Source organism: Narcine bancroftii, chromosome 13, assembly GCF_036971445.1.
Source record: "Narcine bancroftii isolate sNarBan1 chromosome 13, sNarBan1.hap1, whole genome shotgun sequence".
In the NCBI taxonomy this organism is placed as follows: Eukaryota; Metazoa; Chordata; class Chondrichthyes; order Torpediniformes; family Narcinidae; genus Narcine; species Narcine bancroftii.
This window is the reverse complement of record NC_091481.1, coordinates 27,768,309-27,789,951: the sequence shown is the minus strand read 5'-3', so window position 1 is coordinate 27,789,951 and position 21,643 is coordinate 27,768,309. Positions and strand designations below refer to the sequence as shown.

At 39.3% G+C, this 21,643-nt stretch overlaps 1 long non-coding RNA gene across 2 annotated transcripts in view; it reads right to left on the bottom strand.

The window, feature by feature from the left end:
- Positions 1-2,129: 2,129 nt before the first annotated feature.
- The window catches only part of LOC138748203 (uncharacterized), a 46,516-nt gene continuing 27,002 nt past the window's right edge, over positions 2,130-21,643 (bottom strand). For both annotated transcript variants that reach the window (XR_011347863.1, XR_011347864.1), the window contains 4 exons: positions 20,464-20,549; positions 9,594-9,805; positions 4,854-4,912; positions 2,130-2,272 (listed from right to left, as the gene is read on the bottom strand). This is a non-coding gene — a long non-coding RNA (uncharacterized lncRNA). The remainder of the gene's footprint in view (positions 2,273-4,853; positions 4,913-9,593; positions 9,806-20,463; positions 20,550-21,643) is intronic.

The window sequence follows — 21,643 nt, the reverse complement described above, 5'->3', positions numbered from 1 at the left end:
CCAGCTCTGTAACTATAAATTAATTACATATTCATTTTCATTGTGAAATACAAGGAATATTTGATATATACATAATGTTTTCATACTGCATAAAATAGATCAAGGTTCAGTTGTAATGTGGCAACGACTCCAAAAGATCTGATGAGAAAATGCAGAATATAGATTATAATCCTCCGCTCATGAAATCTCACCAAGCTGTATGCTTGGCCTTATGAATAAATGGAGATGGTCTCCCTTTACACTGAATTTGCTTGGTATGGATTGTCCAGAGTCCAGTAACCAAACACACACAGGTTATATCATCTGTTATCTCATTGGAGTATTAAAGGATCGATATGACAGATGCATTGTAACCAACCATGTTTTAATCAATCCTACCATCAGACTTGTATTGTACAGAATTGTTCATCTGACAACCAAAATTTAAAGAGCAAGATGGATCTTGATCCTGATCTCCTTCCTACATCATTGCCATGCTAACTGTGTTTGTATTTTTATAGACGAACAGGTATAGATAAGCCTTCGAGAATTTTAAATGGTTCATCATAGAGCTGTGTCGGCATAAATTGTAACTGTTTCATATTATGAAGATGGTGCACTTACAGAGAGAACATGTTAAGATCCATTACCAATCCACTTTTCACAAGGAATTTGAGTTAAGTTTTTACATTTGTTTCCTGATATGTTAAATGACAATTTAAACTAATGGCAAGAAAACAATATCTCAATATTTTCTCCTGTTCCACCCAGGAGTTGCATTTTCATGTATTATCTTTTCCAAATAAATATAAGCTACATACAATTTGTATTTGTAAATTATTTTGCCATAAATAACAGCTGGAGACAAATGCTTTCTTCTTGCTAGCTATTATTTGGAGAGAAGTAATACCTTGTCTCAAGATACCAGTCTATGTTCTACTACTGAAAGTGGGTGAGCATTTACCATGTCCTGAGCTCTGGAGATTTGTACTTAAATGTGTCCACCTTTCTCTTTCATTTAAATGTAATTTAAACCTATTTCTGTCCAGGTTTGGCTCAGTTTTTCTAACATCTTCCAATAAGACTTGTAAAATTATGATTCATTACATGCAGTAAAATGCCTTGGGACCTCTTACCAAGCTAAAGAGTTTTGCTTCTTGTTTAAACTTTGTAACCTATGTGCATTCACCAAATATATGGATTAAAGCAACCTTTTTTAGTCTTTGGTTGCTTTAAGCATATGATACAATTGTCTGGAATCTTCACAAATACTTTTGAGAGTGCATTCTTGGGCCTTTCAGAGAAGTGCCCGGTTTCTCTTCAGATTTTCACATGAACAGGTCTCATCCTTAACCATTGTCTTCATGGACAAGAGGAGGTTATGATACATTTATTAATGTTTCGGAGTTCCAGGAACTCCTCATGTTAAGTAGTTACACAAAAGCTCACTCTCAGGAATAAGCAAGGCAGCCATAATATTAGTAATGGTAAAAGGTTTACGACCTTCCATGCAGCAACAATCCCCTCACAGCGTTTACTTCCTTAAATAATCAGTAATGTATCTCCTTGTTTTAAGCAGCTAGTTCTGAACTCTGAGGAAAAGTTAAAACTGAAAATTGTGTGAAACTGGAACCATTATATTCAGCAACGAAATCAACAATTTCCTGCCAATATACAATTGTATTTATGTTTGAAATTAGATGATCTGTGTAAATTTTCCATGATCTAAAATGCTTTCAGATTACAATCAACTATTGTGTGGGGCTAATTCCCCTTTTCTAACCTTACGATTATACTTCTTTGAAAGGAGGCAAAGCTGAGAGGGTTAGTATTGTAAGAGCACTGACTTACCACAGCTTACAAGCATAAAGAATGTACTCACTAGATTCTTTTAACACACCATGAAGTCGACTTTCTTTTTATTATTCACTCGATGCAACATTTCATTCTTCAATTCCCCAAATACCACCCAGCTAAACTCCTCTGACCTTCTCAATGGGTCACTGCCACATGGATGAACCTGACACTCACTCTCCTCCTCCTGATGAAGGTAAGTATGAGACCACGACACCCACCCCCCCACCCCCTCCCCCCACCACCACCAGCCTCCGAGCCATGCAAGGAGGTGACTGATTGGAACTGACCTGCAACATAACAGTCCAGAGGCCTGACATTTCGGCCTAACCTCAAACGATAGTGCAAGACAGGTGATACACAGTCCAAAGGGCAAGGGTGCCACTGGTCATCTGACTTTGACGTAGAACACGGACCGTCGATATACATCAGCTTCAACCTGTTGATGGAGGTGTCAGCTTTTTCATTCCATGTTTGTAAGCTGTGTTAAATCAGTGCCATTACAGTATATTTCTAAATTGTTATAGAAGAGTTGCAGTTGGATCATTTTCCTCATTAATCCATGATGGTGCATTTTCTAAGTCAATATTTGAGCTTTTGAAGCTAAGAGCTAGAGAACGAAAAACTTGCAAAACCATTCATTGAAAGTAATGATAACATTTCCACATTATCCCAGGTGTGATAAGTGCTTATACTAATGTAGTACACTAACGTGCAGTCTCATTAAAGTGACTACTGGTAACCTCCATGATGGCAAACGGGATGCGTTATCCATTTCCTCCCTTGTCAAATCATTCTGTTCCACTGCCCTGTCATGTGATATTGCAGTTAGGTGGTTCCTTTCTAACATGGGTCGATATAATCTCTTGAAATGTGCCTTTTTCCACCATCTGAGAATACCTTAGGTTTCCCTACACATAACTCCATGTTAATCATAATTCATTTACTGGCACTTCTCTCAGGGTCACAATGCCTTGGTACTTTACAACACATTCCATCCATGGGCCGCTTGAATGGTGGAAACCTGGGAATCACAATTTACAAGTGCACTAAAAAGATGAAGTTTGCTTTTCCTTCTCTGGAGACAATAGATGATTTTTTTCAGGTTCCTTCATATTCTTGGAAAATATAATCAGCCAAATGACTGAGATATTGTCTAATATCATGGGAATAAATTTTGGATACATTTACCATGCTGCTCTTTGAAATTTGGGAAAACAGTCAGTCCTTTTTAATATTTTGGTGTCAAATATTACACTCAGATGTGATTTGGTAATTAAATAATCTCATTCACCATTCCAGTGAAAATTCACTTAACCCTGTTTCTTTCTTCAACGATGCTGCCTAATCATCTGAGTATTTAGACCGTTCTCTGCTTTTATTCTTTGTAATCAGGCTCCATTGCTTTTTGTTTCATTCATAACAAAATATCAGCTGATTTCATAGCTGGCACAGCTATCATTTCATGGAGTAACAATTGTGTATGGTCGCAGTTTCACTGTTACTATTGCAAAAGTCAGCCCATTGTTTCTGTGGGTGTGCCTTTTGTGGGCATAATTTCAGCAGGTTCGGTATGTGACAGTAGTTTCCCATGTGACCGTAGTTTCCCATGTGACCTGAACTGGATATTCATTCTAAATGCTTTGCAATCTATACAGTATATGTACAGATGTATGCATTAAAGGGGTTTTCTCACCAATTGTGCCATGACCAAAATTCTGGAAATCTTTTATTGATGAAGGAGAAGACCAAAGCTCAATTTTTAGATGTCATTTGATGAAATGGTACATCAACGATATGTACAATAAATTAAAAGACAACAAAGAAGATAAAATATTGACATGATAGAAGATTAACTGGCCAACAGGAAATAATGGATATAAATGGGTCTCTTTTGGGCTCCTGACTGCACTCAGCAGAGGTGTATTTGCGATGGTACTTTGGGAACCTAAAAGGCATGGCTCTGGAGCACACAGAAGCCCTTTGTGAATGACAGTTGAAGAACCCAACCTCATCTGGTATCACCTGTAGCTCTCATGTTGATCTATCAGCCATTTTGTTACCTACAAAAACTGAGGTCATTCTGGATCTCAAGGGACTGTCAAAGAAAAAGAATTTGAAACCTTTTTTTGTTGGATGTGGATTTCACATTTTATTGCCCACCTGTCTATTGTGGTTTTGCCTTTTCTCTTTGCTCTTGACATCAATATCGGAGCTGACTGATAGTTAAAAGGAGCAGCGGCAATTCATATGCGCGAAATCATAGCTAAACGTCCCAAGATATTTGCCAACAAGACCAAGTTGTTAGAAGAAGAATTAAGAAAGGTGAACCTGAGAGGCTTCATAAGGTAAGGAGGGTCATACTAGAAGGAAAAGAAAGTTAGGGAAATTATTCAAGAGCGATGGGCTTGGTTGGTAAAAGGTTGGTTTGTCACCTTCGCTCCTCTGCAGGAGTATACTTAGTGAATGGAGAGGAAAAGTATTGTTCATCACCTGCACAGAAGTTCTTCTGAGGATAATATAATTGGTGCATATGGGAACCTCCAGGTCTAGGGTGATTTATAGTATTCCTAAACAAATTCTCCCCATATTCCCATCAACTTCCCTCCACCATTTACCGGGGCCAGTTAACCTACTGACCTGCATGTCTTTGAGAACTGAGTGGAAATCAAAGCCCCCAGTGGAAATTCCAATCAAACAGCATGGAAGGGCAAGATTGAAGCTGGTCACTGGAGCTGTGAGACAAGCAGAGCCATTAATCTGTGGCTGCATTGCATCCACCTGTGTCAGTTCTGTGTCGCATGATTCTTGCTAAATAAAGATGAACCTTTCTCTGCTTTGCAAGTTTTAGATCTCCACTTTATGGGTAAAGGAGGAGTTCCTGACATTATCTCTAAACTTCCTGCATCTGATTCGAAGGTAATGTTTTTTTGTTTAAGACTGCCTAAAGAGCCACCTTTTAAAAATGTTGTTTCTTTAAGGACCATTGATTATTGTAGCAGTGCTTCATTCACATATACCTGTTTCCTCTTGGTCCCCAGTTCAGAACTTCATCCTGCCCGCAAACAAGCCAAATTACCTGAATGGGCAACAAAAACTTCAGAAGTAAAATGCAAAAGTCTATAGGCACTGAGTTTAATAATAACTTCAGATTCACTTTAAAGGTATTCAAATATTCTATTAATGACTGAATTGTATGGAACTTTAAGATAGAGACCCTTTTCCAACAACAACCTCTCACTCAAAACTTTGTCTGCAAAACCAAGGAGCTGATTGTTAACTTCAAGAAGATAAAACCAGAGGTGTCCAATCCAGTGATCATTGAGGGACCAGAAGTGGAGAGGGTGAGCAAATTTAAGTTGTTGGCAGTAACTATCTCAGAGGATATTTCCTGAAGTCAACACACTAATTGCATAGTGACAGATGCACATCACCGCCTCTACTTCCTTAGGCAGGTTTGGGATGACATTGGAAACGCTGGTATATTTCTACAGGTGTGTGGTGGAAATTGTGCTGACAAGCTGCAGCACAGTCTGGTGTGGGAACACCACTATCCCTGAGCTTAAAGCCCTCCAAAAGGTAGTGGACACAGCCCAAGGCATCACAGGCAAAACCCTCCGAAAAAATCTGCAGGAAATGTTCCCATCGGAGACCAGCAGCAATCGTCAAGGACCCACACCACCTAGCGCACATCCTGTTCTTACTACAACCGTCAGGATGCCACAAGACTCATATCACCAGGTTCAGGAACAGCTGCTGCTCCCCCTCCACCATCAGACTCCTCAATGACAAACTCAATCAGGGACTTATTTAAGGACTCTTACTTTTGTATTTTATTGATTTTTTTTTTCTCTGTATGCACAGTTTGTTTACATTTCTTTACCACTGCCAATAGTGGTAATTCTGCCTCGCCCACAGGAAAAAGAATCTCAGTCTTGTATGTAATCTGACAATAAATCTGAAATCTGATTTATACCAATTTTGAGAAACATAAAAACAAAAGGCTGTAAACTTCCAACCTCTTAAGGTGAATCCAGATCCTGATGAACAGTTTCATTTTACAATTTACAGTACAGTTAGACTACATCTCTCAAATGGTCTATTCTGCATGGAAATGAATTTTTAATATTTTCAATATATATTCTACATATTTGAATGTCAGAAAAAAATTCTATTAGTTACCCTTAAAGTAATCCAATGTCCTTTTAACATGGGGGATGATTTGACACTTGCATTCCTAGTGTAGAATTTTGCTTGACAGGAATGCATGTCGGAAATTCAGCCAAGGGACTTAACAAGTCTGTGCACATTTTCTCCCATTAAAATTAAGGAAAGTGAAAACATGTAGACAGGAATCATCACATTTTAACATCTCTTAAGCTGTAACTTTATGTAAGCTCTTTTCATTAGATTTATATCTCCTTTTTAAATATTTAGCAACTTTACAATGGAAAACCACAAACATGCTGTGAATCAGTCTCTGTCCAATCTGCTAGGGTGAAGATTGGGTGCTTTGTTGATTTAATAAAGATGAGAATAAGGCATGATATATCAGTATCTCTTAAAATCACAACCCATAGAAATTATAAATATATATTGCGGGCATAAAAACGAATTGGTTGACTATGTGGACGGCTGTGAGGGACTTTCCCTGAAAATGTTGGAGGTGAACATGTCAAATTTTCAGCCTGCAGCATTTCCCATTCATCATTCCAAATTCCACTGATTGGCATCCCAGTTCACCATTTGTCTCCATCAAAATGATTGGTAATGCCTCAAAGCCTGGGATTGTCCAAAACCACGGGCAATAAAGCAAAAAAGACAAAGTCGAAATTCACTCTGTTGTTGCCAGTGTATAATTTAGATGTTTGTTGTGCATTGATAATCAGATTAGATGTTAAATCAGATTAGATGTTTCATCTATTGGTAACAGTCAAGGCTTGCTCTTTGTCTGGGTCTTGTATGCACTGGTGTGTCTCAATGTGTACAATAGTATGGTACGATATTTTCATGAGGTGGTGATTACAGCATCTTAAGATGAACACTGCAAGTAGCTAATTGGGAACAATGGAAGGCAAAAGCAGTCACAGAAGATTGTGCAAACTCCACACAGTCAGCACCAAAGGTTCAGGATGGAACCTCAGTCAGTGCAGCAGTGAGACTGCAGCTCTTCCAATTACACCACTCTGCCATCCTGTGACCTCATTGTTTCCCAGCGGAAAATGTATGTTTTCGTGTTTAAATGTAACCAGACTGAAAAGAAAATTGTGCAGTTAGCAAGAACCATTATTACTTATCACTAATAGTGTTTTAATCTGTTAATTTTTTTAAATAATTTTCCTTCTGTCACCTAATCTTTTCCTAAATCAAACTGATAATGGAAACTCTTGAGGTTTTGTTTTTACCTATGGATTTATTCTATTCAAGAACATTTACATTAATAGTCTTCTCAAACTAATTTTCCTTTTTTTGATTTTACTCTCTCTGTTGAAATAATCTCATAAGAGCATTCATTCTGCAAAGATTGCAAGAATTTTAAACTAAAAACAGGTGGGGGGGGGGGTCCCTTGTTATGATTTTGAAATGTATTTTGAACAATGGATGCTCCACCTGGGATTCCTGAAGGTGAATCAAACTGAAATTACCCCTTTACAAAACCAAGTTTAAGACATTACCCGTTTTCATTTGGTTCATAATTTATTTTCTGCTTCTTGTTCTTTAATTATGCCTTACTCATTCATATCATTATTCAATATTTTTGCTAATTTTGTCCATCGCTTTCAATTTAAATGTAATTACTTTTAAAATTTAAATTTAAATGTAATTAAAAAAAAAAATTAGACATGCAGCACTGCAACAGGCCAATTCATCCCTTCGAGCCCAATTAACACCCCATTAATTTACACCCGGTACGTTGTTAAAGGGTGGGAGGAAACCAGAACCCCCAGAGAAAACCCACGCAGACATGGGGAGAGCATACAAACTCCCAACAGGCACATCTCTCTTCAATATTCTTTTTAGTTATCAGGTATGATTTTTTTTTCTTTTATCCTTCCTCACGTGAAATTTCTCCATCAGCCATAATGATGAAGACTGATTTAGCACAGATGTTGGGGACATAGGAGGAATCTCCCCATGATTTGGACATCACAAACCAATTTAAGAATTATTTAATTGCTTTGTTCAGAGAGGAATATCGCAAGATAAAGAAACAGAAGTAGGCCATTTGGCCCATGTTCTGTTCTGCCTCTCCACCATGATCTAAACCATTCTCACCTCTAGAACCAACATACTTTGTTCCCATTGTTTTGCTCTTGGGTCTTCTTGCAATTGTCAGAGTCATCCTCACTTTACAACACTAGTTTAACTGTATTATCAACAAAATGAAGAACATTTAAGAAGTTATGTACTGCTTCTAAAGTTGTAGCTTTCCCTTGCATGTTTTTTTCATCCTGTGTGCTGATTTAACCCTTTGTTTCCAATGCTTCAAATTCTACTGAATATTGCTCATTTTCAAAATCTTTAATCAGAAGTTTTGTTACTCTCTGCTCAAATACATATTCTCAGCTTGCCTCATCCTTGCCATGTGTTTTTATCAAGCAATCCTGGACTCTGAAGCCATGTAATGTTTAATTGAAGGTTGCTTTCAGATTAACTAACTTATAATTGGATTAAGTTCTGTCTGGACAAAGAACAAAGAGAAAAATCAGCTAAAAAAATTCACAGATGTAAGAGCAAATATGAATAGTCGAAGCAGGTACTAAACATATTAAAAATGAATTTGTTCAAGGATTTTTAAGAGTACACCAGGCAATCACATACAACACTGAGATTTTTTTTTCCTGTGGGTGAGGCAGAATTATCACTTATTGATGGTGCAAAAAAAAACTGAACTCAAATAAAGAAATGTAAACAAACTGATCATGCAATACAAAAAGAGAAAAACAATAAAGTCCTTAAATGAGTCCCTGATTGAGTTTGTTGTTGAGGAGTCTGATGGTGGAGGGGGAGCAGCTGTTCCTGATCCTGGTGGTACAAGTCTTGTGGCAACTATACCACTTTCCTGATGGTAGCAGCGAGAACAGACCATCTACTGGGTGGCGTGGATCCTTGATGATTGCCGCTGCTCTCTGTTGGCAGCGTTCCCTGTCGATGCTCTCAATGGTGGGGAGGGTTTTGCCTGTGATGTCCTGGGCTTTGTCCACTACTTTTTGCAGGGCTTTATGCTCAGGGGTATTGGTGACCTCATACCAGGCCGTGATGCAGCCAGTCAGCATACTTTCAACCACACGTGTAGAAATTTGCCAGGGTTTCCAATGTCATACCAAACCTCTGCAATTTCCTGAGAAAGTAGAGGCTGATGTGCTTTCTTCACAATGCCTTTAGTGTGTGGGGTCCAGGAAAGATCCTCTGAGATAGTGACTCCCAAGAACTTAAATTTGTTCACTTTCTCCACCTCTGATCCCCCAATGATCATTAGATTGGACACCTCTGGTTTTCGCTTGCTTAAGTCCATAATCAGCTCATTGGTTTTGGTGATCTTGAGTGTGTTGTTGGTTCACCATTCAGCCAAATTTAAATCTCCCTCCTGTATGCTGACTCATTGCCCCTTTTATACAACCCACTACGGTGGAATTGTCAGTGAATGTGTAGATGTTGTTGCTTGAGCCACGCAGTCATAGGAGTGTAGAGTAGGGGTACTAAGAACATAGCACTGTGTGCTTCAGGACTGATGGAGATTGTGGAGGAGATGCTCTTACCGATCCTCGTTGATTGTGATCTGGAGGGGAGGAAATCCAGGATCCAATTACACATTTGGGCATTGAGTTCCATGTCGTCGAGTTTGCTGATCAATTTTGAAGGGATGATGGTGTTGAATGACAAAGTGTAGTGATAAGAACATCCTGATGTATGCATCTTTGCTGTCCAGATGTTCCAGGGCTTTGTCATGCCATTTGCCATAGACCTGTTGCTATGATAGGTGAATTGGAATGAATTCATTTCAGTGATGCAATGATTTCCAATCAATAGTATGAAACTTTAAAGTAGAGGCTCTGCGTTTATACAGATTTATCCAAATGTAAAAACAAAAGGCTGTAAACCTCCAACCTCTTAATGAACGCTATCACTAAGGTGAATCCAGATAAAGATAAGGCCTGCTAAACTCAGTTTCATTTTACAGTTTACAGCACGGTTAGACTACATGTCTCAAATGTTCCACTCTGGTGCATACACACCTGTGGATTCCCACATTCTTCTCCATCTAACAATCAGCAGATCCTTCCACTTCTTTCTCTCTCAACCTCAATAAATGTTACTATTTGTCTCAACCACACCTTTAGGTAGGTATTAGGTTCCACAAACTTGCCTCTCCTAAGTTCCTAACTTGATTCATTTGAATCTTGTGCATAAATGGAAACATCTCCCTGGAAATTTATTCCCAGGCAATAATATTGTAGACAGTGTAGAGCACCATCTAGCATTTCAAGTATCCAGTATCTATACAAGTTGAGATGAAGTTATTTTTCATCAAGAGAGCTTCAGACTGTGAAATATGAATTGGATAGTTCTGCTAAATAGTCTGGGCCAGGTTTATAGATTATGGATCATCAGATAGCTCCTGTTCTAGATTTGAGTGGATGCAATGGCCCAAAACCCACCATCAGTTACTTAATTATAACAATAATAAGAATATTTAAAACCATTATTTTACAAATTAAATGATTCAGAAGTAGAAGAGTCTTTTCTGTGTGTATGGTGATAGGTTTTTTGAAGGTAGTCCTATCAAGTACACCAAAAGACCAAGCGAAATTGCCTGACGCAACTCAACCTACAGTAAAAAATGTGATTGCATCCAACAGATGGAAAAGCTCATTGCTGGGCAAGTTCATACAATACACTGTGGCTTCTGCAGGTTTTTACATATTAACTGGAAACCAAGCCAACACAAGTGGAATGACTGTAGAAATACCCTTGGCAGGGATTTCTGTTTTTAGTTTGCAATCTTACTCCGAAACACTACCTGTTCAAGCAAGCCAAAAAGGTTATCTGCAAGATGACACCACAGATGGTGGCAGAATTGAAGGGAGCAATGAGGAAGGGTACAGGAGGGAGATAGATCAGCTAGTTGAGTGGTTTCACACCACTCAACGTTACCAAAACCAAGGAGATAATTGTGGACTTCATAAGAAAAACAGGAGAACATGAACCAATCCTCATTGAGGGGTCAGCAGTGGAGAATAAGAATCAGAATCAGAATTTATTGTCATGAACAAGTCAGGAAATTCAGTGTTTTGCCGCAGCATCAGAGAGCAAACATTCATATAATAACCATCGTACGGTATCACTATATAAAAAACAAATAAAAATAATGGTGCACGAAAAGTAAGGCAGTGTCTTTGGTTCATTGATTATTCAGGAATCTGATGGCAGCTGGGAAGAAGCTGTCCCTGTGCATTGTGTGCTTGTCATTAAGCTCCTGTACCTTTTTCACAATGGTAGTAGAGTGAAGAGGGCATGGCCTGGGTGGTGGGGAGTCTTTGAGGATAGAGGCTGCTTTGTTAAGGCACCACCTCATGTAGATGTTCTCGATGGAGTGAAGTCTGATGCCAAGTTACCGACCTTCTGGAGTTTATTCTCGACCTGAGAATTGGTGCCTCCATATCAGGCAGTGATGCAACCAGCCAGAAGGCTCTCCACAGTACACCTGTGGAAGTTTTTAGAGTCTTCAGTGACATACCGAATCTCCTCAGACCACCTCACAAAGTATAGCCACTGGTGAGCCTTCTTTGTGATTGCATCGACATGGAGGCTCCAGGACAGATGATGACAACCAGGAATTTGAAGTTCTTGACCATCTCCACTACTGAGCCCTCGAAGAGAACTGGGTCATGGTCCCCTGACTTCCTCCTGGTTTTGCTGACATTAAGCGCAAGGTTGTCGTCATTACACCATTCAACAAGCTGAACTATCTCCCTCCTGTATGCTTCCTCATTGCCATTTGTGATTCTGCCGACAACTGTGGTGTCATTGGCAAACTTGTAGATAGCATTGGAATTGTGCCTGGCCACACAATCCTGGGTGTATAATGAGAAGAGCCTTGGTCTAAGCACACATCTTTGGGGTGCGCCTGTGTTGATAATCAGTGAGGAGGAGATGTTGTTTCCAATTCATACTAACCGAAGGTCAAGAACTTCAAATTTCTGGGTGTCAGTATTGCCGAAGATCTGTCCTGTAGCGTCCATGTCAGTGGCTAGACTTTGTGAGGTGTTTGAAGAGATTCAGTATGTCACCAAAGAGTCTCGAAACTACTGGTGTACTGTGGAGAGCAATCTGGCTGGTTGCATCACTGTGTGTTAAGGAGGTGCCAAGTTCAGGGCAGGAAAAATCTCCAGATGGTTGTTAATTCGAACTGCAACATCACGGCACCAGTCTTCATTCCACAGAGGTCATCAACAAAAGGAGGTGTCTTAGGAAAGCAACCTCTATACTAAAGGACTCCTACCACGCAATGCCCTCTTCACTCTGCTACCATCAGGAAGAAGGTGCAGGAGCCTGAAGACGAACACTCAGTGGCACAAGGACAGCTTCTTCCCCTCTGCCATCAGATTTGCGAGTGAACCATGAACCACAGATATCACCTGTCTTTTTTCTTTATCTTGCACTATTTTCTTTATTTCAAAATGTAGTTTTTAGAAATGTTTGCACTGTGATGCTGCCATAAAACAATGCATTTTGTGACATGTTCATGACAATAAATTCAGTTTCTGATTAATTCTGATTTTGATGTATATTAATCAAACCTACATCATCTCTGAAAAGCATTCACAGCTTTTTGTTTATCATTTGTATAGCTGTGCTATTTCATCACTGCAAATAGTTAGATGAGATTGATCAAATTCATCCAATTCAAACTGTAATCAACAGTTAATTCAATGTTTGTCTTCCACCACAGATTATTAAAAGGAAACGGGCATATCAAAATCATTCTTCAAGCTGATCTTTGAAGCATTGGCCCTCTCATCATTCTGCCTGTTTTGCCCGCAAAATGGTCACTGCTATCTACAGGGAAAAGTGACAGTGTCCCTCTGAAAGTGCCCTGATTCCCTTGCAGAGCAGCACACAGACTCGACCTATGCTTCATTGAAAGGAAGGACAAAACAGTGGGAAGCTCTATGGTGCAGAGAGAGGCTAGTCCATGCTGCTTCGCTTCTGACCGCCAGCATTGTCCTTGTGGAGTTTGTGCCTGTCTCTGTGCTTGGCCACGTTTTCCTTGCGGGCTGCCATTTCCTTCCCTCATTCAGCAATGCATTAACGGGATCATAAATGGTCACTATAAAGTTACCCCACCGTTAGATGGTTGGCAAGAGAATGAAGATGGAGTTGATGGTAAGTGAAAGAGAATAGATCATAGGAAAACTGGTCTTCAGTCAACAGGAAATAAATAGATATTGCTCAGACACTGCTCCAAAGTTCCATTGGACAGATAGATTGCAGGAGGTCGGAAATTTTGCAAGTGGGACAAATACACTTTTAGTTCTTCATTTTGCCTCCATTAACTGCTGGCATATCCCAATTGCTGAACTCCTGAAAAAACAGGCCAGCGACCTTCGATTTTTCAAACTCTCCGAGGAGCACAGTTGTCGAGTTTTTCCACAGTGAACAATAAAATATATTAAATTAAAAACAACATCAGTGAGAATTGGGAGAGCCAACCTTGGATAACTAAGGGAATAAAAGCAGGAATGAAACTAAAAGCTCATACATACAAGAGCAATGGATAAATGAAAACTTTAAAAAGCAACAAAAAAAGCACTAATCAACCAATAAAGAAAGAAAAGACAACACGAGTGTCAGCTAGCACAAAATATTAAAAACAGATGGTAAGATCTTTTAGAAATTGATAAATGGTGGCTCAAGTGAATGTAGGTGCCTTGGAAGATATGGGGGAATTAATATTGGGTAATGCAGAAAGGCCAAGGCCTTGATCGAATATTTTCTGTCAGTCCTCACAGTACAATGCATGCCCAACATGCCAAAGAGAAATGTTAAGAATGCAATGGGAGATGAGGGCCTTGATACAATTGCTTTTATTAAAGAGGAGGTGCTGAGCAAACTAGTGGGTCCAAAGGTAGAGAAGTCACCTGATCCTGATGGAATGCATCCCAGGCTAATGAAAGAAATTCTGCAAGTTATAGTCGATGGATGGGCAGAAATTTACCAAAATTCTCCAAATACTTGGCAAGTCCCAGCAGTGAACTAGGTCTCTCAGTTCCACTCCCCAGGGCCTTACTATTTATAAATCCTACCCTGGTTTGACTCACCAAAATGCAACATCTCACACTTATCCAAATTAAATTTCATCTGCAATTCCTTGTCCCATTGATTCCATTGTCCTCTTAGAAAGTCTTCCTCATTATCCATTATACTACAATCCATAAGCATATTAACCACAGCAATGGTACCGAGGAATGATCAGGTGTGTCTAAAGAAGTCAGAGCTGGAGATGGGATTCGGGATTTGTGAAAGATGAGATACAATTATAGAACATGACATGAGAACTAATGTGTGCCGCTGAGTGAACTTATGTTTGGTGTGGATTTTTCAGTAACATGCACTGCTACTTGGAGTAAAGGATTCAGTGAACAGAGACAAAGCGATTGCAAGAATTTATGTGTGATTTATTTTGTACAGTTTATTTAACTAAACAATCAACTGTATAATTAATAAATGGATGGTAAGCATAGACAAGCTTAGCTTAAAAAAATTGAATGTACCACGAAATACTACTTTGATCCATCATTGCACTGAACAGCCTTTAATAAAGGATGTTTTATTCATAGATCTACTTTGTTAATTTGTTTCAGTGAGAAACAATGCAAAGAAATTAATAGATACCATATCCTTGGGCAAGAGTGGCTGCAAATAATCTGCAGCATTTAGAATTAACAGTAAGTATATCCCTCTTGTCTATTAAAATAAGTAATAATTAATGTCCTTACCCACCAAACAACTCCCCAATATAATGGGCCTGGAAACATAAATTATAAATATGGCAATTCATCTATCATATCAGCTGATACCCTTTCTTCAAGATTGGGTTACTTCAGAGCGGGTGGTGAATTTTAACTTGAAGTGCCAGTCACCACAATTCTCTATCTTGCACTTTGAGGCACTTTTTTTCGTTCCCCAAGCTCCTGTGAAAGTTTGCATCATAAAAAAAGCGTATTCTTTTCAAGCACTTCCTGTCCTGATGGAGTCTTGTAAATGATTTCAGGTGGCCTTTTAGTAAATTAGCAGACAATATACAGCTAGTTCAAATCCTGCATAAATCTTACGCATTGTCAAATGGAGGATTGCAAATCATTACCAACAAATGTACAACAGAAAAAGAGAGATGCAGTATTTGTTTTTAAAGGCTCTTTGATCCTGTGCTAAACAGCCAGCGTATCACGCCAGACATCGTATATTTAAAATGAGGTCCCACTTTTGAAGGGTGAGGTTGCTTTAAACTGACCAAACAAACTAGCTGGAAGATCATTTTTTTTTGGTCAAAGGTGACTGCAATCTAGTTGTACAAAGGTGCTATTGAAGATCTAGCTCCTGAAAGCTTCCTAATCAAATTTATGTTATCCCTATGACACCCTGTCCAACATACACTGTGATTTCATCTGTATGATACAAGTATAATGCTTAACGACATTAAAGAAATGTAAGTTAGCTGCTCAGCTCTTCAAGTATTTGTGCGGCAGACCCATCTCATCCCAAAATCAGAAATACAGGCCAAATAATGAGGGCTGGGTCATTCACGTTGCTGCCTCAGACAGAGCAACTTCAGTTGATCTATGCTTATAAGTAGATCAGTTTCCAACAGGGGCATAACATGGATTGAATAATGCTTTTTAAAACCTTTGGACCCATATCAAAGCTTATTCAACAAAAGAAGGATCCTTCTTTATTGTAAAAAATAATCAAGGAAAGTAACTTCCAGAAGGCTTCAAAAGTCTTAATTGGTATAATTTGCATCCATGGGCTTCAAAAACATATACATGGACATAACTAAGAGTTGGGATAGGAGAAGGGGTGTGGGTGGAAGGCTGCCCAAAGCAAAATTTCAAAGCAAAATCCGTTCCATACTGGGCAGAGTTCTTGAATAGTCAAGACTCTGTCTCCTTTTGCAACTATAAATGTCCAGGTCAGAAATTTTAAATTAATTGCACTTACGCAATTTCCAACCAGTCCAAATTTTAAGCAGTTACATAAATTATAAGTTGCTTAATTTTTTTTAAGCACAAGTATCAATGAATTTTCAGTCTATTATTCCAAAGTGGTCTGGAGCGGAGACAAGAATTCAGTAAGTTAAATGTCAATGCAACAAAGGCCCAACTGTTAATGGCAGTGTGATGAAAATAGATGCAAACAAGGCCAGGAGGATGGCATGGCTCTCGAGGATGGCAGAATTGGAGAAGGTGACAGACGTAGGGAAAAGTGAGAACATGACAAGAATTTGTCGCAGCTGTCAGAATTCTAAACTGAGACAAAGGAATACTGGGATCCAATATAGGTCAGTGGATATGAAAATTGATTCATTGGCGTCACTAGGGGTTGTGGGGGTGTGGACCGCACCAGGTGGCACCATCAGAGGGGGTGAAACCAAAATGAGTCACGTGGTTGAATTTGCACATACTACAGGGTCAGTGACACCACCGTCACCCACCCCCACCCCGCTCAGCGCTGCCACAGCCACCCACCCTCTTGTCAGCTCCGCTGCCACCCCCCTCCCCGTCAGTGCCATCCATTTCCCCCCCCCCACCCCGGACAGCGGCGCCACCACCACCCCTTGGGGCGTGACACCATGAGTTACTGCACCAGGTGACACCAACCCTAGTGACGCCACCGATTGATTGAATGGGTGGGACTAGGTGCACAATATCTATGAGACACATCTTTGTGGAGGCAGATGACCAGTAGAGTAAACTGGTTGTAAATTATTTAATGATGAGCTTTCTGCAAAAGAAGATCTGTGCAAGCAAATACAATGCAACATTCAATGTTTTTCATCCAATTGCAAACCTGTCAACATTATTTTGAACCAGTACTTAATAGGAATGTTAACAAATAAAGCATCAAACTAATGTAATTTCCATTAGATTTCATTTTCTCCCCGTGCCAAAAGTTGTTGAGATGAGATACTCCAAAGTTTGTTGATCCTCTACTATCCTCTAGGGCAGCCGTTCTCAACTGTTTTTTGTCTACGGACCCTTTAGGACTCTGCATAAAGTTTATGGGCCTCTTCCCTGTGAAACTGTCATTTTACTTTCTTCCATACTGCTCTCCTACCAATTACATAAAAAGCAAAAAATATTTATGTTATGTGAAGTGAAGAAAACAAGGCTTTTACTTAAATGTGCTGTGGCCCCTGGTTGGGGGTGTGGACATCTTTGAATAATATAGGATGTGAGACCATGAATCTCATCATTAAGCTAAATCAAGCTCGTTTATTTATCATCCAATGGCACAAGTACAACCCGACAAAAAAGGGTTCCCTGGTCCTTAGTGCTATTTATGTATGTGTATATGTAAACATATAGATTTGTGTGTGTGTGTGTGTGTGTGTGTGTGTGTGTGTGTGTGTGTGTGTGTGTGTGTGTGTGTGTGTGTGTGTGTGTGTGTGTGCGTGTGTGTTTATATATACACAGACATACATACACACACATATATACATACATACATATAAAGATATATAGATATATATATATATATATATATATATATACACACACCCACATATATATATATATATATATATACACATTCTTTTCTTTTCTTTGGCTTGGCTTCGCGGACGAAGATTTATGGAGGGGGTAAAAAGTCCACGTCAGCTGCAGGCTCGTTTGTGGCTGACCAGTCCGATGCGGGACAGGCAGACACGATTGCAGCGGTTGCAAGGGAAAATTGGTTGGTTGGGGTTGGGTGTTGGGTTTTTCCTCCTTTGCCTTTTGTCAGTGAGGTGGGCTCTGCGGTCTTCTTCAAAGGAGGCTGCTGCCCGCCAAACTGTGAGGCGCCAAGATGCACGGTTTGAGGCGTTATCAGCCCACTGGCGGTGGTCAATGTGGCAGGCACCAAGAGATTTCTTTAGGCAGTCCTTGTACCTTTTCTTTGGTGCACCTCTGTCACGGTGGCCAGTGGAGAGCTCGCCATATAATACGATCTTGGGAAGGCGATGGTCCTCCATTCTGGAGACGTGACCCATCCAGCGCAGCTGGATCTTCAGCAGCGTGGACTCGATGCTGTCGACCTCTGCCATCTCGAGTACCTCGACGTTAGGGGTGTGAGCGCTCCAATGGATGTTGAGGATGGAGCGGAGACAACGCTGGTGGAAGAGTCTGGAAAAACAACCAACTGAAAAACCTCACAAAGATAAGCGTATACAGAGCCGTTGTCATACCCACACTCCTGTTCGGCTCCGAATCATGGGTCCTCTACCGGCACCACCTATATATACACATACACACACATAAACTGTATACACACTCGCACACACATATAAAGAAGATAAATATGTTTAATAAATAGTAGAGTTTCAGATGGTTAGTTGAGCAGTTCATTTCATCGTTCAGCATCCTCACTGCCCGTTAGAAGCAAGTTATAAATAAGCTTTATAAAATGTCATTCATCTCTTCACAAAAATATTTTTTTATTCACTGGAACAATGGTAAAGGTGAATCTATCCCAGGACTTTCTGTTTGTTATGCTTTAATTTGTATATTTTAATTTTGTTATTTAGTGGAGATAAAATATTTTAATACCTTTTCAGTCAATTAATTTTTTTTTAATCATTGGAAAATGGTCTCAAAGCATAGGCTGCCTGGTTTCACTAAAGCCTGTTGTGTTCATTATGGGTTTTCTTTTTCGGTTAGTTACTGTTTTGGGTTCTGCTGCTCCAGGGCACACAGGTTGTAATTTATCACCTTCAAAGATCTTATGGTGGTCACAATTCCACAGCCACATCATTTAATAGATGTTTTGGAATTTCTCAGCAGTTAAGTTTGAGCCCCTCAGAAATTGAAAAACATACAAATTGGGCTAATTGATGCAGCTAAACTTGGACTTGGTGCCCACATTTTTTTGAACCAAATATTAAATACTGTACTTCAGAAGGGGTTTTGAAAGTGGGCACATCTGTACACAGTTTAATTTGGATTAATGTTGTGATGCATGGTTCGCTGCTTGGAGCTGGCAGATGTGCATACCTTTCCAAAGGAGCAGAAACCATGGGAATTTTGGTATGGGCATGGTATACTCTCACATTAACAAGCAAAATTAAACACTAGGACACCACTGAACAATTTGGCTCCATAGTGAGCTCATCTTGTGAGGAATCTGATGGCGTGGCTTAAAAATGAGATTATTCTGACCCCTGCTGTTTAATAGGAGTTAAAACACCAAAAGGCAATTGGCTATTGTTGGTGTCAAAAATAGTTTGGAATGATAATTATAGCTGAATTATTTAGAATAGACTTTCTATTCTAATAAATGGCGTGAATGAATCTACATGGAACTAATATAAAGCCCTTCCCAAGTCAATGGATTAGAGAGTATAGAGTTCTTGCAAATTTATACATTCAAAATTATATTTGGGAGCCACCCTGGCATGGTTTAAAATATATAGTTTAATTATATATTTCATTGTCGCGGCCAAGATATTTTGTTTAAAACCTCAAAACGAAAGCAGAAAATGCATGCTGATTTTTCTTGCTTCTTCTGATCCCTTGCATGCAAAAGTGAACTAGATTCCTCTTTTTTCCCCTTTGTATCTTTTCATTGAGGTGTTAAAGATTCACAATGGGTGAAGTTGTTGGACTAACAATATAGCAGTCACAGTGTTTGGGTTACAAGAGGAGGGTGTGGAGGTTGGTACCCTGGGACAAACATAGACAGAGGTAAGGGAAATGACTGGGATTACAGCGGAAGGCGTGAATTCAATTGCTTGCTTACTGTAGGCCAGCCATTCTCAACGGAGGTCATACATTTCCCCCGCAGAACCCCACCCCCTCACCCCAGGGACAGCAGCACACTTAAGTAAAACCCTTGTTTTCTTTTCGCCTCATGTAGCATAAATATATTTTTTTTGTGTCGTCGGTAGGAGAGAAGTACAGAAGATACCAGAACTTGACTGCTTCATGGGGGGGGCGGGGGGGGCAGGGGGTATAAACTTTGAGCAGAGACCTGGAGGGTGGGGCATAGCCAAAAAAAAGTTGAGAAGGCCTGCTCTAAGCAAGGTGGAAACAGATGCCCTTGGGGGCAGAGTAAACTTGAGGAGAATGGAATTAAAGAGAAAACACGGGTTAAAATAATACACAAAGAAATCAAGTGAACATCATTTAAAAATAAGACATTTCTATCTAGAAATTCATTGATGGTCAGTCGCACTAAATGTGGTTCGATGAGAACAACTGCCTAAAATGCAAAATAATATTCCAAAAGCAACATCATGCATGACTGCAGTGGATACTGTTGCACATAAGGCTCATCATGGCTTAACACAGTGATAAATAATGTCAGAACTGTCTGCTAGGCAATCCATGTATCCACTTCAGGATTATAAGGCTTACTTGAAGCAAGACTTACCACTAAAATATCAAATAATATTAATTTATGTCATGAGCAACTCCAGAGAATTAATTTTGTCATACGGCAGCACGTGAAAATATCTCCTGCAAAACATGATTGAAGTAAATAATATAAATGCCTTTAACAAGAAGCTTGATGATGCAATGAGAAAGGAACAGGAACAGGATAGAAGCCAACAAGGAAGACAAATTCCACCCAGGTCTAATTAGACTGAATGCCCTGCTCGTGCAAAGCCATTTCCATACTATTCTATCTCCTTTGTTTGAATAAAGAATTAATTGAGAAATGTGCTTCACAATTTAACTGAAATTATGCTGGATTCAGTCACAAAATATTCTAGCACAGTAGAGTACTGGCCCTTCAGCCCACAATGCTGTGCTGACCCATGTCAACCTACTTTTCTTACATCCATGTGCCCATCTAAGTGTGATTGATAGGTTGGGCCAAAGAGTCTGTTTCTGTGCCATATAACTCCTTTATCAGAGATTCAGCACTAGAAATATTGTGACACCTCTTTGAATATATACCAACAGTAATCTCAAATATTTATTTAAAATAGACTGGCTTTGATGCAATGACGAACCACATGCCTATGTCCGAACATCCCCTGAGAGATTAAACGAAATCCTGATTTTTGATAGAAAAGTTTGAGTGGAGGATCAAACTTTCCCCAATAACCTAGCTATTTCTGCTTTAGATCTTGTTCAAATAGTTCACATTTCAGTAATTGTAAGTTTGAAAACCTTAAAACATAAACAATGAAATGAATGTTCATTTTCATGGATAAATAAGTTCATATAAAATTATTTTACCGGTTATTTTATCATGTGGATGTGCACATTTCAGATATATTAATTAAATTCTGTTAAGCAAATGGAGAAAACAATGATGAACAAGTACATGTCATATATTTTCAACATTCAGGTACTGATACCTTCCATTGGAATTGCTCTCTGGATGGTTGAACATAAAATAAACTGGAAACAAAGGCAAATATAATCACAAAATTGCCTAAAACGAACATGGAGACATCAATGGTGGGAGCCCTAGTATAATTTTTCCATTCTTAATGTTAATTTTCAAAAAACCCTGTGGATATTACCCAATTTAACATAGATGATATTCCTAGTGACTGCACAAATTTATCAGCAAACCAAAAATAATGATCAGAAATCAC